Source organism: Rutidosis leptorrhynchoides, chromosome 10, assembly GCF_046630445.1.
Source record: "Rutidosis leptorrhynchoides isolate AG116_Rl617_1_P2 chromosome 10, CSIRO_AGI_Rlap_v1, whole genome shotgun sequence".
Taxonomy (NCBI): Eukaryota; Viridiplantae; Streptophyta; class Magnoliopsida; order Asterales; family Asteraceae; genus Rutidosis; species Rutidosis leptorrhynchoides.
In genome coordinates, this window is record NC_092342.1 from 354,037,605 (window position 1) to 354,057,043 (window position 19,439).

Sequence of the window (19,439 nt, forward strand, 5' to 3'; positions counted from 1 at the left end):
ATTGAGTTTAAATTTAGTCGAAAATTCCCGGGTTGTCACATTCACGACAATAATTAGCTATAAATATGAAATTAATTTGTATATGGAATGGTTAAACATAGCCCTTGGGGTCACATTAATTATTTTTCTAAGAAATAATAGGAGTAAATTTGTTTTCGTAATTAAATGAATTTAATTGTTGTTGATTAGAGACAGCTTATGACATTGTGTCATATAAATTAAATAAGGAAGAACCTATCGTTCAAAAGGATCATATTTTCCACCATAAATAAGACAATTTAGTGTGGTTTGCTTATTTATATGTGTATAATTAATTAATAAATAAATAAATAAATAAATAAATAAATAAATAAAATCTCATTAAAAGTACATGTTGCAAGTGTTACACGAAGTGAGTGAGACTTATAGAGATGATACATTTATAAAGAGACTTTTTGTTTTGTTTTCATTTATATAATAAATAATATGTTGGATAAAGCTAAGATAATTTTAAACTAGAGATAAGATTGAATGATTAGATAAAATCTATTTTATATAATTCTAGAGGATAACTAATTGTTCTCAAATAAATTGTATTGAAGTGTGAAAATAAACATAATTTACTCAAATAATGTATATAAATTGTAGGCTTGGCAAGCTTCCCATCCGCATCCTGGAGATGATGATGATATGATGATGATCTGCTTGTTTACATCCGACAACAACTAGAGATGGTAAGATTTTTTTTTTACAAAACTTGAACATATGTGACAGATAGAAGCTGATTTGTGATTTGATCTGATTTTGACATATAGGATCGGGAATATATCTAACAAGGTGTATGAGTTATACCTTCATTAGGGCTTATTTCTTATAACGAGGAAACAAAGTAAGCCACTATTAATAGACTTTGTTTTATTCTCAGATAAACGCTAAAAAGTTGTAATTAAATTTGTGTAGTGATGTCAAGGGTGTCATATATACTTTTATCATTAAAAAATATAATGATGGGACTGAAATAACGTTTCTAGAAGCCATGATCACGTAAAGATTGAATAGTATTGTAAATTTATTATGTAAATGTATTTATAAAGGTATAAAAGGTTGTTATTGTTATTTTTGTTAGGTTTACCAGGACTGATGAAGAAGATGGAGGATATGGCTATGAGGATGACATTGTTGTAATTTAAGAGGAGGTTGAAGATGATGAGGGTCTACACAACGAATATTACGAGCACACAGAGTCAGAAGCATCATCTGATGAATAAGAAGAGGTAATGCTACTGCCCTTACCCCATCGATTAGTCATACAAACTATCCCGTGTTTGTAATTGCAGGTTCATGAGACAAAAATTTTCCTTATTGAAGATGTGAAAGGTTTCTGAAAGTTTAAGTATTTGAAATTTGGTATTGCAATTCCCTTTATAGGATTGTTGGATATCTAAAACTACAACTATACCCGTGATAGAGAAAGTTGTTTTTGTTCTTCATAAAGCAATAGTTATATAATTACTGAGCTTTTTCCTCATTAATAAATCATCATATGATCTGAAAATAGAATATCAAATTTTTATTGAGTTGTTTGTGATATGCTTTACTGACCTCTGTTGAAACATATTTGTTCATTCTTGCTTTTATTATATACCACTCAAATATAAAATAAATATATAAGAGCAAAAAATAAAGAAACTACATCTTGCTAATATTCTCTACATTCATTCAATAACCAACATACAAATACAAATACATATACATATTTATAGTAACATAAAGTAACAAAATACTCCTAGTAAATAAGCACTATGTGCATGCTTTATAACCAATTGACTCCACTAATTTAGTATATTCTAGAAGTTCTATTAATAATGAAATATTTATCTACTACTAGCTAGAACTTTAGGAAATAATAAAGAGTATGCTTGCAAACTGCCGATTATTCTGGATTATGGATGAACAATTCAAATAAAACCCACATGCACTTCTTTTACTCTTGGACTAATTCAATTGGACTCATGCTGTGATGACCCGGAAAATTTTGACTAATTTAAACCAACTCTCTATATGATTTAATATTATGTAAATATACATATAAATATATATATATTATAAGATGTACAAGTAAAATACTATTTGCTACAGTAAAACACTATTTGCTACAGTGAAACCGTATTTTGCTACAATGCTACAGTGAAAATGACTTTGCTACAGTGATTTGCTACAGTAAACACTATTTGCTACAGTAAACACTATTGGCTACAGTACTACTATTTGCTACAGTGAAACACTATTTGATGTCGACGAACTGGCAAACAAAAACGGAAAAGGCGGCCATGCGATCGCATGACAAAAACACTGAAAACTCATGCGATCGCATGAGTTACAGTAAATGCAAAAGTATTATAAAAGGTCAGTTTGCTCGACGGATTTCCTCACACTTTTTTCTTCTTCTATAATCTTTATTTATATTTATATTATAATTATAATTTTAAATTTAAATTTAATAATAATAAGGTATATACGAGGGTGTTTTTAATTCGGGTTTCAAACCGCTTTAAGCTAATGAAATATTGGGTATTGTTCGGGGTATTGTTCTTGAATCCAAGGCCAACCATACAGTCGTCTACCATCATTACGTCTACGCAATTTGCCTACAATATTGAGTCTCAATATTGAACTGTGAGTTATAGATCCCTTTTTAAATACTTTAAATATTTTTGGGCTGAGAATACATGCAATTTATTTTAAACGCAATAAGACACAAGTACATACTAAATTCTACACTGAGTTAAACCGAAAATCCCTTAGCTTTGGTAACTAGTAGCTGCCAGTTCATAGGATATGGACTGGTGGGCGAGAATAATTGTATATGGATCCATAGGGTTTGACATCCCCGTCCGAGCTAGAGCGCTAGCCTTTTAACAGACGTATGTTATTTGAGTTTAAGACACGTTGGTTTGCGTGTATTAAAACGAATGGGGTAATTATCACTATAGCGTTAAGTTTAGTTACCAGGGTGCTCTGTTACGTAGAATCTATTGATAAACTTTTGATGAAATCTTGTGGTCTATCTTTATATATGTTTATGACTCGAGCAAATAAACCTATAACTCACCAACATTCGTGTTGACTTTTTAGCATGTTTTATTCTCAGGTCCTTAGAATGCTTCCGCTGTGATGTGCTTGTTGCCTGCATGGAGTCTCTCATGCTTTGTACAAAGTTTATTGCATTCAAAATAAAACTGCTTGTGTAATAAATAATTGGACTGTGATGTTAACCTGTAAATTAAAGACTTATGTATTTTGGGGTTTTGCTTATACCTAAGCACTCGCTCACATGTTTATAACTTTCTATGTTTAGAAAGTCACTTATTTAATGAATGCAATATTTTATCAAAACGTATCATATAGAGGTCAAAACCTCACTGTGGAATCAATGATTAACGTGCCGCGTCAACAGCGATTTTGACGGGTCGTTTCACATGCATAGATCGGGCAAAAAAATTTTAGCTTTCAATATTATCCAACAACCTATGTCAGTAGTGATCTATGGAGTTGTTTCGATGTGTGGTTTAAAACTGATTATCGTTGCTATATTAGGATTATTAGTTCAAATACAAATCCTAATATTACCAAAGTTCCTTGCGACCTTGTACAATTTGTTATGTGCAGAGACATGGTACGATGTTCATTGCATCATAATGTGGTCAATTTGGTTACTGCATGGTGAATTAATGGCCAACTTCTAAAGTTGGTCGAACCGTTATGATAATTTGTGATGTTTTTCAATAGAGAGCTCAGTTTGATCTACAAATATTTTTTTCTCCACGATAAACAAATTATACTCTTGATTAACTTCTCATTAATGTTTATATATCAGTTTCTAATATAATTAATAAATTGGATTATCTAACTTGTGCGTTAAGGGCATCAGATAAGAACTATTTATTGTACAAACCTTGTCATGAATGATATGAATTTCAATAAATATATATGTATAATTGGAAATTGTTGAGTTTATTAATTAAATTTATATATTAATTTTAGAAAGTTTGAGTGCATTAATTGAGGTTTAGCTTATATTCTTAGAGCATGAGTTAGCCAATCCCATAAAAAAAAGATAATTGGGCTGAGTAGTAAGGGGCTAACAATCAACTTACAAACAAAATGCAAATCATAAAGATACTAGGCTAGCTGGCCCATACCCGTTTTAAGAAAAAACAAGTCATCGTGTATCTATTAATCTATTACTGTAATTTAATTTAAATTTAATCTAGGGTTTATGCCAAAACCATCCCCCCAAATCTCACTGCGTCTTTGTTGCCGTAGCCCTAACCTAGGTAAATTATTTATCCTCTATTTTTTCTATGTTTATTTCAAGATTTGGTCAATTAAGTTGTATGTATGATCACAAATTTGCTACGAGGAAACTCGAGTTAATAGGTACGTTATAGGTGATTTAAATTTACGTAATTCAAATTAAAAGTTGGTGACTTTTAGATTCTTCTTTCTTGTAAATGTTAGCGACTTTTTGCTCTTTATTGTTATTTTCATTTGTTAGCAACATTTTCTGTTTACTATTGGTGAAATTTAATATTTTACATAAAGTTTTATGGTGTAAACGAGTCCAGCTGAGATTGAGCTCGACTCGGTTAAAATTTACAGAGCTCGAGCTCGGCTCGATTTCGAGCTCAATATATTAAGCTCGAGTTTGGCTCGTTTCTTACAAGCTCGAGCTTGACTCGTGTTCGACTCATTTTATATATATAATCGCTTATTTTTAATTAGTTTTAGTTTGATATCTTACAAGCTCGAGCTTGACTCGTGTTCCGCTCGTTTATATATAAAATCGCTTATCTTTATTTAGTTTTATACGGGGTTCTATATTATATAAAAAGTAATAATAAATATTGATTTTAGGCTCGTGTAGGCTCACAAGCGTGTTCGAGCTCGTATGTAGAAGCTCGAGCTCGAGTTCGTTTACTAAAAGATCTTCAAAATATGTTCAAGCTCGGGCTCGAGCTCGAGCTCATTTAGGCTCGGATCGAATCAAGCTTTTAACGAGTCGAGCTCGAGTAGCTCATTGGTATAATTTTCATCAAGTATTTTATAACACAAACAAAGATATTTAAAGTCAAAGTTGAAAAAGAAAGATTTCTAAAGTCAAACTGGGACAATAATTTTGAGACGTATTGAGTATTACTTTTGGGCAGAGGTCCATGTGGAAGTAGTCTCTTTACCCTATGGTAGAGGGAGGGATGACTCACTCTACAAATGGGTTTCTGTACCCTGGATGGATGGAGAAATGACTTCCCTTTTATCCTTAGGTACGAGGTAATGATTGTCTATATCTCACCTTCCTCATACCTCACATGAAAATTCATGGGATTGAGTATTGTTGTCACATCTTCTTCTTGTAGGTTATTAGATATATAACATATAATGATGATGATGACGATTACTTGCTTTTCTTTTGTGTAGACATTGTTTGTTTATTCCGCGGTGCACACCCATTGAAAACAGTTATTTCGTTTTCTGATGGCCGTTGTTGACTTTTTACCTGATGAGATTGTTCTCAATATACTGGAGAGGCTTCCAGTAAAGCCATTGGTAAGGTTTCGGTGCGTATCCAAGAATTGGTGTTGTATGCTTATGGACCCTTACTTTATGAAGTTGAGAGCAGCACGTAAACCTACTATCATTCTCCACGTTAATAGGGAAACCTTTGACTTCATAGATGGTAATATTTCGACCAATAACATGAGTACAGATTCGATATTCAAGCGTTGTTATCCGTTCGAACACCCCCTACCTGATGATGACTATGACTATGCATACAACAACAACAACAACAACAACAACAACAACAGTACCCAATACCACTTGAGTGGTGTATGGGGGAGGTGAGATGTAGACAATCCTTCCTTTATCCGAGAATAAAAACAAGTCATTTCTTCACCCAGAAAAGTAGAGAAAGTCATACAGAGATACGAGCCTAGAGATACGAGCCTATAGAACAGATCCTGTTCAAGTAAGTCACACAGAAAAGTAGAGAAAGTCACACAGACTATGACTATGCATGGACTAGACTTATTGGATCCATTAATGGGTTAGTCTTAATCCTAACAATCAAAGCTTTCATTTTATACAATCCTTTTACTGGCGAGTCCAGAAAACTTCCAGATCCTCCTACTCCGATTATTTATAAAGATGGATATGGATTTGGCTACAGTAGTGATACTCCTAGTCACTTAAAAATCGTTAGGCTTAAACTACATTCTGATATTTATGAGGTCTACGACTTTAAAAGGAATACATGGAGCTCTCGGAGTTTGAAAAAATATGGCATCAAGTACATTATTCTTCATCATTCTATCGGTACATTTGTAAATGGATATTTATATTGGATTAAATAGAAAAATGTGTTAACTGTCTGCAATGTTAAAAATATGGTTGTTTCTAAGTTAATTCTACCCGAAGCTTCGAACTTCATTGAAAATCTAGGTACAATAAATGGATGCCTTTGTTCGCTCAAAATGACAACTTCATCTAGATTCGAGTTGTGGGTGAGGAAGGAACACGTCATTGACAGCCCATGGGAGAAGATGCATTCATTCACGTTACATTTTGATCGGGGCATCTTTTACCACACTCTTAATATTTTGGATGACGGAAAAATTCTTGTGGTGGATACCTTCTACAAGCAACTCATTATTTACGATATTTCAAAAGGCTCTTATGAAACGCTTAACATCATTTCGGCTAGTCAATACTTTCCGTTGGATTGTATGAGTTGCATACAGTACGTGGAGACTTTGGTTTCACCTTTTTTTGATGTCTGCTGCTTCTCGAGATTGGATGGAAGAAAAAACAAGTCGAGAAAGATCAGCCAATGTAATGTTTTAACTTGATTTCATTGGATGGAGTAAAATCCAAGTCAAGGAAAAAACTTGCCAATGCAATGTTTTATCTTGTTTCAATGTGTTTTAGTTAATAATATTTTTAACAATTTGGGTCACTTGCTTATTAGTAGGGGGTATTATCTTTTGGTACGTGTAGTTGATTAATTAGTAGGAATTGAATAGTTGCATCTTTTTATTTAACAATATGCTATGAATATTTAATTTGTATCCGATTGTTGAGATTTGCGAATGGGTCTTAATGTATCCGAGATTATTATGATACTTTTATTTGTTCAATGCCCTTATTTACGTACTTGTTATTTTGCCTGAAAGGCTTATGATTTAGGTAGGGAGATTGTGTTCTTGTAATAAGATAACACATGCCATTTGTTATTTGAACGATGCGGTTGCTAGGGAGATTGTGCCATCTGTAATTACATGGAATATACTCGCGAGGTCATTTTTGAATTCACGGGCTCTAATCCAGCAACAAGGATATTGAATATGGTGGAAGTAAGTTTCTTTTCATAATTCGGGTAATTAAATTTTGATAGTTAATAGTTTTATTGACATACTTATAGTCTTACAGTATTCATCACACATTACCTTAGTACCATTGCACCTCCCATTATATTCATAAATTTTCGTTGCAGGAAGTAATAGATTCCTTGTGAAGAAACTGAAAATCACTTCCCACTTTTAAAACCTAAAAATATAGTTTAGTACAATGAACTTACCTTTTAATCGACTAAGTTTTTATGAGGTTTGTTATTGTTATATAGCTGGAGTGCATGATATTGATTTTGTAGGTTTTGATCGTGTCGTGTGATATCAATCATGCTTTGTAGTGTATATATGGACAAACAAATTTAACCCATATTAATTGGATGTGGTGTCTTTTTAGTACCTTTTTACTTGATGAAGTGTGCATTCAGATTTATTGTATACTTTCATTGTTTTTGTAAAGTGTTGGCTTACTTCAAGCTGCTTTCTAAAGTTAGACTAACATAAATGTATCTTGTTAGCTAAGAACGGGCATGCATCAAGAATAGTAGGTTATTGGCCAAAGAGACACTGCCAACAATGTATGTTGATGCCAAAGTGAAGTTGTATGATGTATAGCCCAAAGTAGGTAGGTCATACTTTGGGTTATTTCTCATACTATACTCGATTTCCATTGCATGAAGATAATAGAAGTCTTGGTTTCTCATTGCTTAGTATGTGTTTAAATACAAGTTATTTTCCATGAGCTGAACATGCAAGGGATAAGAAAATTTTCATTTGTTGGTTATTTATACTACAGAGAATTAAAACTTTGGATTATGCACATATCATTACTTATGTGTTGGTTTTATCCCGTTAAACATTCCTATCAATTTCATATTGTTAGCATCATCTTATTCGTTTTTGGTGATTCTACATATACACCAGAATTATAATGATGCGAAAATAAAGTAGCATGATATATCAGTCTGAAGAGTTAAGATCATACTTTGGATTATTGATCATGCCATATTTGAATTTTACGAAATGTGATTACAAAATATAACCTCACTATTTATTTTATCTTTGTTTTTCTCACTATCGACTCTCTTTGTTTCACTCTTTTACTCGCAGCTTCTCGAGATTATATCTAAGTGGCTGTAAAGAAATCAAGACCGAAGTTGTTGGAGGAGACATTACCAAAAAACTGCTATATTTAACAAGGAAGGTAATGATGACCTGGCACGAGGGCTGGCATTCTCCTGTTTCTTTGTCCCGCTGATTAATATGCTGAAATGGTGAAAACCGAAACTCACATGGAGAAAAGTAAGGGACGACTATTATCTGTTTTAACAATATCGGTAATCAGTAAAACTTAGAGAATAGTCTGTTTAAATGGTCCTTTATTATTGACCTTTTATCCAACACACTCTATACTTATGTGGCTTTTGATAATTGATCAATTAAAGACTCAATAGCAAACAATATGGTTCCTTAAACATGTAAAATAAGAACCTTCATTACATTGATCATTTGATTGCAGTATGCTGCTTCCGGTAAAATTTTATCGACCATGGTGTGGGATCTGGATTATTTCTCTAGCATTAGATTGCAGCATTTCAACCTTGGTAATGTTTTCCAATTGGGTCAATATATAGAACTATCGTTCTTTATGTCAACTAGTGTAGGCTGATATTATTTGATACTAGGTTTTTATTAGTTGTATATGATATGATATAATATATATAGTTTGGCGTGTAAACTGTATGCTCTTGGAAAATTATTGGCATGGTTTATTATTTGATTGCTGGTTTTAGACTTTTAGGCCGCTTTTCAAGTTCACGGTGGCCAATATGCAGCTGGCTTTGTGGACGGTTTTGTCAGATGGTTTGATATTCGAACACCTACCTGATGGGTAAGCACTTCAAGATTTTAATGAAGTCAATTAATTTCAAAATATGTGAACTACAAGATTTAAAATTATTTGTATTTCGAAACGTTTATATAAGAACCCGATTTGGCGATGGATACGAGTCAAGCTATGGTTGTGATACCTGCTATGTCTCCTTTTTGAGACGTTGTTTGGTGACCCTAAATTCAACTAAGGATACACCTTACTTAAATGGAGGGTTTAGGCCATTACCATTTCTATTTTAGCTGCTTTCAATAAACAAATCACATGCTTTATGTTTGTATCGATATGCAACATAAATGTGTGTGATTGTAGTAGTTTTAGTTATGCTTTTTTAGTTGGAAATGAAGCTTTGAAGCCAACCAATCAAGTATGAAGGAAGATAGAGACCAATTAGCAATAGGAGATGTGTAGAAAATGGGGACATCAAAAGTGGTCCCAAGTGGGGTCCCAACAGATTTGATTCCTTATTTTGTTGTACTATTGGTTGAACATTGTTGTACCATGTAACAACCACTTAACATTTCCAACAAACCATTTTCAGCTTTTGTTTTATTTTGACTATTTTCAGCTTTTGTTTTATTTTGACTAGGAATAGAAGTATCTAGAAACCTGACTCCTCTATAAAAGATAAGTTGATGGAATGTAACAGGCAGTTTTCGATGAATATGAATTTTATGGAGTTCAAGCTATATTTACCTTAAATCTTCATTTTTCTCTATGGGCCTTTGAATCTTGGTGGTTTGAAGTGTTTCCTTTATCTTTAATCTCGATGGGTTAACATCCTTTATAGATTAAAGTGGTGGATTCTCCTATCTTATTTGTCGTTTTTAATCTACAACTCAGCAGGTTTCAATTTCTGTTTTTTGGTGTTCTTGTATTAATGTACCAGATCTGTCCATTGCTTAGTATCATTCTGTTTTTCAATTCATTTCACATCAGATTCTAATTCTATGCCGTTTTCCCCCTGATAATTTTATATGTTACTAACTTGCTGCAACCGTCAGTGTAATTACTTTGTAACTGTTGGAAAAATTATCGTTTTATTGATTAAAATCAGCCAGCTGGTTAAATAGTTTAAATATTGTCACCGATACCACCCTATAAATTTCTTTAAAGATTATGTTATGGTGGCCATGAATTCCTCCTGGGTTGTATTTTAATAGTCATTTTGCTTATTCCAGGCTTGCTTGTGTTACCCGACTGACCACACACTTGTAGAGTAGAAAGAGTTGGCGGTATAGAACGGGTTGTGGGAATCCTGGACTAGATCCAGCAAAAAGGTAAAAGAGCATCTTAAACTTTGTTTTTTGTTTTTGTTTGTTTGTTTGTTATATGACAATAATAATAGTAGAATGTGTCGAATGGGTAACATAATAAAATATAGTTACAAGGAAAGTAGTAGGTCAATTGCTTATATAAGTCCAAAGTCACCCAAAGTGTATTTTGTAATTCGTAAAATCTCCCAAGATCATTTTGATTTGACAAAGTTCAAGTTATTGTTATTGAAATTGAAATTATACATGATAGTTGATCGTATTTGACATACTTATCATGCATTTGTATAAATAATGCTGAAGTTACCAAAAGGGTATCTGATAGCACCAACTCGCTTCAAGCTGTACTGAAGTTATTCCTTCTGATCAGTGACTTATTAGTCCCACTTACCTGTTTTAATTAATTTGCCCATGTGGTTTTTTGATCTTTTAAAAGTTACGAGTAATAATCTAGTTTCACCTTGTGCCACCATGTTCTGTTTCAGATTGTGAGTGCATCACAAGCAGGAGACACCCAATTCCTTAATATCAGAAATCAAAGTGATGCATGCTTGACCATTGACGCCCACCGTGGCTTATTGACGGCTCTACCCATTCACATGCATGCACCAAGGTATTTTACTTTTTGTTGTTTTTTCTTCTGCTGTTTAAATAGACGCTCCTGCTTATCACATAAAATATACTTCTTATCATCCTTTGAATCTTTGTCCTGCTTCTTGTGTTCTTGTATCCGGTTGTTTTTGTTGTCGTAATTGGCAAAGAAAGCAGTAGGATTACTTTCATTTGTTTTTGTTTCTAAATTTATTTCACAATATACAAGACTTTATTAATATTTTGGCAAATTATCCATAGAAAGAATATGATTCTTTACTAGTACAAATACATCATTAAGTGTGAAATGACCTACACTCATTTTCGAAAAACGACAATTTTTTTTTTTTCCAGATCCCACTATGGGATTTCATCCGTCCCACTATGGGATCCTGTTCTGATCAAAAGAGAGAAATATGGCCACATTTTGTACCTTGACCCATTTTCCACCCATTTCGACACCAAATTATATTTCATTTCAAATGTATTTAAACCAACACTTTTAACAAGTTTATATCATAATTACAGTACTTGATATTAGACCGACCCGTTACAACATTAGGTGGCAAATTCGACCCGTTTTAACAAAATGTGGTTATTTTGACCCAAATGACAAAACGACAACCAAAAGATCAAAGCATGATTCTTGAGATATCACTATCCCACCCAAAGCACCTACCAATGCCATCTAGCATCCACAACTAATCCATAAGCAAGTAATCCAAAAGCACATTATAACATTAAATAGCTAATCGTCCATGATACTTTTTCTTGTCCAAACCGGAACCTATAAAAAGTTAAACAACAACAGAGTAAGCGAAAACGCTTAGTGAATACAATATGTGCATACGAGTTAATAACATCCATAAAGATAGTCAATTATCCGCATATCACAAAACAATCAAGTCATACAATTCACCATCACATATGGTTCCCGATGCGTTCCCAACGTGAACCGAGAACCCTCTGGATCCTGATGCGTTCCCAACGTGAACCAAGATCCCGCCCGACGCGTTTCCAACGTGAACCGAGCCCTCATACCAATCAACATAGACAATTTCACACAAATATCAACTTTATTAACAAGTATAGACAATTACTCACATACCACAAATAATCAAGTCCTTCTATATGCAATCACATATGGTTCCCGATGTGTTCCCAACGTGAACCGAGAACCCTATGGATCCTGATGCGTTCCCAACGTGAACCAAGATCCCGCCCGATGCGTTCCCAACGTGAACCGAGCCCTCATACCAACCACAATACAAACAATCGCATACCAATACAAATCTTATTAACAAGTAAACACACATTGTACTCACCTCGAATCCGAGCAATTTACGCAACAAACAACTTTCAAGCAACTATTCAACAACCATTTAACAAACACTTCCGGTCAAGAAGTCAACGTATCCGCCATCAAGCACAAATCCACCTAATAATAAGCATATACATATACAATTATCACAATCTACTCATACATAGTCTTTAAGACCCAAATTCACTAGGGTTTACTCTATTGACCCATAATCATTTTGACACTATTTAGACAAGAACACAAGTCTTATAACTTGAGTCTTTCAATTTCACATTCAAAATACAAATTACTCCAATTTGGTCAACCAAGACCAATTAAAACTAAGGTTTGTCCTTAAAACTCACAAAACCCATTTTGACATCTTCTAGACATGCACACAAGACTTACAATTTGTAAGTCTTCTTATCTCATTACCAAAATCATACAAGCCTTTAACTTACACATAAACTTTTTTAACATAATCAATAATTTCTTCTAAAAGTGAAGACTTAGATTTTGACCCAAACTAAACCACTTACAATTTACTAGTTAAAACTACCAATTCATTAAACTAGTTCATTATCTTTACAAAATCCCCAATTCCATAAACCCTAACCCTAATTTCGAATTAGGGTTTCCAAAGGAATTAAAACCTTAATTCCATCAACAATACATCACCTAGTCTCATAAAAATTCGAATTTAAAAGATAAATGTTCATACCTTAAGTTAAAGTTAAAGAACCTCAAATTACACTAAGAAGATGAAGAAAATAAGGAGAATCAAAAGCTTCACTAGTGCTAACAAGAGTTAACTAGGTTGATTACACCCACAATTGAACTTGCATGAAAGTAATTGAAGCTTTCTTGTTTATCACCACCGCCATCGTCACCCTTCATCTCTCCCTCTCTCTAATTTCTAATTTTCTGCATAAAAATGAGTGTTTGGGCACTTTTACTAGACATATCTTATGCCAAAATTACCATTTTACCCCTGCCCAACATATAACCTTACACCCTTGGTCCTATTTCTAACCAAAATTAAGTTAACAACAACAATAATAATAAAATATCACCTTCTAAAATTAGGATGTTACAACTCTCCCCCACTTATCTTGGATCACGTCCTCGAGATCCATGCCACGTACTAAAAGGTAATTATTTCAACACCAGCACACCTATTATCTACTTCTCGGAACCACGTTCAACAATCTCGCTAGACACGACCACCCTCCGAAGTCGTGACCCGACGTTTGTACCACCCCTTGATAGGACGACGATCTCATCACTCGCTAGCATTCACTAACGGGCATCACCACAATAAGTGGTATTTTATACACCCAACGACCAATATGTACTCTTAGAAACACGGAAAACACCATGTATCCCTACAATTTCTCTCACATTACAACCCGCAATGAACCACGTCCATGACTAACTCATCAATCGTGATCTACCAGGTTCACCCCGACGTGAACCAAGTCTTGCATTAATCCAAATCGAGAAGGATTTATTTCGCGAAAATACTCTGCACCTCGATGGCTCACACTAGCACAACTCAACCAGTCACACATCTGCTTACGTAAAATTTGTCTACCTCGACCACATTCGAACTAATCCATTCCATGGTGAAATCTCAAATGCCATTACTATCATTCTCGGAGCACTAGCAGTCCCTTCAACCTACTCACGATTGCTTGTCCTTGAATCATTCCAGGACAATGTCACTACACCACACTCTCGACAATTCACCACCCCATTACATGAGGTTTCTTCTCTATTCTTAGTAATGATTAACGCCAGACGGCTTCCTAACACTAGCATGGAAACTGTTATTATACTAGAATTCTGTAATCAACAAGTTCTCACCTCGTCAACCGTTGCACTTCATCACACATCTCAACATATGCTCACCAACGCCGGATGAGCCTCTTGCCTTGATCGTCCGTAAGGACGACCCCGACATTCCAACCTAATCTCAGGTCTCATTAAACCTCTCACAATACCAGGGATCACACCCACGTACCCAAGCAAACAACCGTGTGTCTCTATATAAGACAATCGGAACTAGAACTCCTCACCATACCATCGCCCTCGTAGTGGAGTAATCCACTAATGATTCCTACAAACATGTTCCCCGAATAGGGAAAATGCGCTAATCATCTCGGCATAAACGCAGAATCACTCGCAAACACCATCCGAGATTTACGCCATCCTAGTTAATGTTGCGAAAACACCCTTCACGATACATTCAAACAATCACTTCAGAATTCCCAGAGGTCATCACCGGCCTCTTATCCCTTACTTGTGACACCTGATCGCCCTTCATACGGGAACGGACTCTTCATTCGAAACACATACATAAACTTCACTCATGGCACTCTCGAACCATAGCTCGGCGGTCGAATCATCCGACCTCGAGTCCGACACCAATGCCCCGTTACTCTACATCGATAGGAGTTAGAATCCTTATTGAGGTCTAGAACGGTTCTTTTCAACACATCATTAGGTATAACATTAACTGAGCTTCTTCGTGTGGTAGTATAAACTCCTCCACTTAGAACTCTGCTTCACATTCACATCGCCAAGATGATAACACCTTGCAAATTCACCGCTCTCCGACAGGCATGACCGCTCTCATCGTTGGTCATAGTCCCTGAATTCTCAAGAATTCACCTCAAGCTATTAAAGCCGACGTACACAGTCACCCTTTAACGTCCTTCAAACAATGACATAATGCTTACATAACACGTACCTCGCACTCCGCCTCTTTGCTATCCACAAGGTAAACTTCTTCAAAATTCTACCTACATCTCTGGACCTAGGCATAAGCCACCTTGCTTTACCAATTCTACAATTCAGTCGAATCCACTCAATCTTTCATTCACTTAACCATTCAACTGCCGACATACATTTGCTCACTCTTATGGGAAAGAGCGATCACTTCGTCATCATGAATGCATCGACCGCATCATCAACACCTCAACATCTCTCTCGACTTATCCGACCGTTAAGTTCGAGCCCCACCGAGAAAAACCTCAAACACCCAACTTTATTAAAGAAACGAGATTCACCCGTCTCCCAAACTCATCGAACACACGCCATCAAGATTCACCCGTCTCCCAACTCATCGTACACATGCCATCAAACTTTGCTCCAACGTTGAGCATACGAAGGATCTTAGATTGTCCTCCTTCACTTCATACTACGTGTTTACTACAACGTTCTCAAACTTCGAGTCTCTCAATTGTCGAATCGTTAAAATCCGTCGTACAACACGACCATCCACCACTAGTCCCAAGGGTTTCTCACCGGTTCCCTAAGCACAACACGACTTCATCATCATCGGAAGCGAACATCACACTAGCAGATATAAAAGGGTACCTGACGCAGTGTCTTGGCGACTCCCACCACTCTCTATCAAGGTTTAAAGACTCGATCACTAGGGTTCCATACATCCGATGTCACCCAACACGCAACCTAATGACCCGAAGTCATTACGGTTTATAACTTACAATCATTCTAGCGAGCTCACGCCCTTCACGAATCCACCTAAGCTAAACAATATATCCTAGCCAAGCGCTTCACAACACACCAAAGAATTGTTTGGAAACACCAAGACTTTTACTTCTCCGCACGTTGAAACAACTATCAATACAGGGGAAGTTCCATAAGGAATTTACCCTACAATCCCACAATCACACAATCACACTAACACGAATCATCGTCATAATGGTCTCACTCTCATGAGTTTAGCGACCCGAAGACTCTCCGACACACCAACATCAAAAGACGACTCACTACTAGAATCACGACATGATTCTCTAACCACACACTCTATCACAAGACTTGTTACATCCCATTACGGGATCCAAGTCTTCACCACACCCGTGTCGGTCATCCTAGTTCGGTAGAAGACCACAACCATACAATCTTGATCACGCACCTGCTACTTAGAGTGGCTATAAACTCACCAATCTCGCGAGTCCACCTAATTGCCTTAGGTGTCTGTATTCACCGTAACTCTCCTCGACCTATAACGCACCCGATGTAAACAACAAGCACATCACCCGAGACCACTACAATCTAGGAACCAATACATGACTCCAAAATTGCTCCCAAACCCAACGTGAGTCTACTTAATCTAATATACATGCTTCTCGACATGTATCTCAAAGTCAACATAATCTAAGAATCACTACATGACATCCTACTCGTTACTAACCTCTTCTAACTATGTCACGTTCCTCCGTTCGGTACTCAATATGTCATGCTCGCTTGACAAAATACGCGATTGTAATAATGGTGATCAGGCCCTATTACAAGCATGTACTTTATCGCCATCACACGACATAAGAAGTACTTTACATGAAGTAATGCGACATTCACGCAATTCTTTACACAAAACTATGCATACAGTTTCAAGCTATACATCATTACAAACATACATATTCGTATTCGCATTTACCACACATACACATGTCATTTAGCTACCTATAAACTATAGGCACTAAGTTCTTACTAAGCACATCATCTAACACACTTTCAGGTCTCACAATTATCACATAGCACATGTTATCGGCAAATCACGTTAACTACTTACTAAAGGTAGTCTACTATCTTCTATCGGAACGTCGCTATCTAGTATGAACTAAGTCACACCTATTCACACTTTCAACACAACACTTAATGAATATGCAATTAGGAAATTCTAAATCACCCACGACCAAAGACACACAAGACCTTTCACAAGTGTTTTTCTCCAGAAGTGTCATGTACCGAACACTAATATAGAGACTTCCGCCAATTACCATATTAACAGATCGTCTAACAAATATCATCATGGCAATTCAAACATGCATATTCACACTACTACCCGATAATCCGTGTAACACATTTCAACATGGCAAATCTAAGTACACGTATCCGACAAACAACACACAAGACATGTAGTACAAAACTAGCATAATATACTAACATGGCATGTCAATCGTCTACCTATTGCAATAGGCAATCTAATCGTCAATCACATATTAAGGCCCCACATATTTACACATAGCACACAATCTCTACGGTTTAAGTCTAGGCAATCCTACTTCTACAAGAAATCACCTAGATCCCTTAAACCACGCTCTGATACCACCTGAAATGACCTACACTCATTTTCGAAAAACGACAATTTTTTTTATTTTATTTTTATTTTTTTCCCAAATCCCACTATGGGATCTCATCCGTCCCACTATGGGATCCTGTTCTGATCAAAAGAGAGAAATATGGCCACATTTTGTACCTTGACCCATTTTCCACCCATTTCGACACCAAACCATATTTCATTTCAAATGTATTTAAACCAACATTTTTAACAAGTTTATATCACAATTACAATAATTGATATTAGACTGACCCGTTACAACATTAGGTGGCAAATTCGACCCGTTTTAACAAAATGTGGTTATTTTGACCCAAATGACAAAACGACAACCAAAAGATCAAAGCATGATTCTTGGGATATCACTATCCCACCCAAAGCACCTACCCAATGACATCTAGCATGCACAGCTAATCCATAAGCAAGTAATCCAAAAGCACATTAAAACATTAAATAGCTAATCGTCCATGATACTTTTTCTTGTCCAAACCGGAACCTATAAAAAGTTAAACAACAACGGAGTAAGCGAAAATGCTTAGTGAATACAATATGTGCATACGAGTTAATAACATCCATAAAGATAGTCAATTATCCGCATATCACAAAACAATCAAGTCATACAATTCACCATCACATATGGTTCCCTATGCGTTCCAACGTGAACCAAGATCCCGCCCGATGCGTTCCCAACGTGAACCGAGCCCTCATACCAATCAACATAGACAATTTCACACAAATGTCAACTTTATTAACAAGTATAGACAATTACTCACATACCACAAATAATCAAGTCCTTCTATATGTAATCACATATGGTTCCCGATGCGTTCCCAACGTGAACCGAGAACCCTGTGGATCCTGATGCGTTCCCAACGTGAACCAAGATCCCGCCCGATGCGTTCCTAACGTGAACCGAGCCCTCATACCAACCACAATACAAACAATCGCATACTAATACAAATCTTATTAACAAGTAAACACACATTGTACTCACCTCGAATCCGAGCAATTTAAGCAACAAACAACTTTCAAGCAACTATTCAACAACCATTTAACGAACACTTCCGGTCAAGAAGTCAACGTATCCGTCATCAAGCACAAATCCACCTAATAATAAGCATATACATACACAATTATCACAATCTACTCATACATAGTCTTTAAGACCCAAATTCACTAGGGTTTACTCTATTGACCCATAATCATTTTGACACTATTTAGAGAAGAACACAAGTCTTACAACTTGAGTCTTTCAATTTCACATTCAAATCACAAATTACTCCAATTTGGTCAACCAAGACCAATTAAAACTAAGGTTTATCCTTAAAACTCACAAAACCCATTTTGACATCTTCTAGACATGAACACAAGACTTACAATTTGTAAGTCTTCCTATCTCATTACCAAAATCATACAAGCCTTTAACTTGCACATAAACTTTCTTAACATAATCAATAATTTCTTCTAAACCACTTACAATTTACTAGTTAAAACTACCAATTCATTAAACTAGTTCATTATCTTTACAAAATCCCCAATTCCATTAACCCTAACCCTAATTTCGAATTAGGGTTTTCAAAGGAATTAAAACCTTAATTCCATCAACAATACATCACCTAGACTCATAAAAATTAAAATTAAAAAGATAAATGTTCATACCTTAAGTTAAAGTTAAAGAACCCCAAATTACACTAAGAAGATGAAGAAAATAAGGAGAATCAAGAGCTCCACTAGTGCTAACAAGAGTTAACTAGGTTGATTACACCCACAATTGAACTTGCATGAAAGTAATTGAAGCTTTCTTGTTGATCACCACCACCATCGTCACCCTTCATCTCTCCCTCTCCTAATT

The 19,439-nt window shown here is 35.5% G+C and overlaps 3 long non-coding RNA genes across 3 annotated transcripts; 1 reads left to right on the forward strand and 2 right to left on the reverse strand.

Annotated features, from left to right (window-relative positions):
- Positions 1-4,260: 4,260 nt before the first annotated feature.
- On the forward strand, positions 4,261-8,844 carry LOC139873431 (uncharacterized). Its single transcript, XR_011767341.1, has 3 exons — positions 4,261-4,316; positions 7,212-7,391; positions 8,496-8,844. It is a non-coding gene; the product is annotated as an uncharacterized lncRNA (long non-coding RNA).
- A 1,998-nt stretch (positions 8,845-10,842) lies between these two features.
- Positions 10,843-12,701, reverse strand: LOC139873501 (uncharacterized). The gene is made up of 3 exons (XR_011767361.1): positions 12,467-12,701; positions 11,821-11,928; positions 10,843-11,345 (listed from the first exon to the last, which is right to left on the reverse strand). It is a non-coding gene; the product is annotated as an uncharacterized lncRNA (long non-coding RNA).
- A 5,146-nt stretch (positions 12,702-17,847) lies between these two features.
- Positions 17,848-19,439, reverse strand: LOC139871611 (uncharacterized). Its single transcript, XR_011766699.1, has 3 exons — positions 19,247-19,439; positions 18,582-18,694; positions 17,848-18,083 (listed from the first exon to the last, which is right to left on the reverse strand). It is a non-coding gene; the product is annotated as an uncharacterized lncRNA (long non-coding RNA).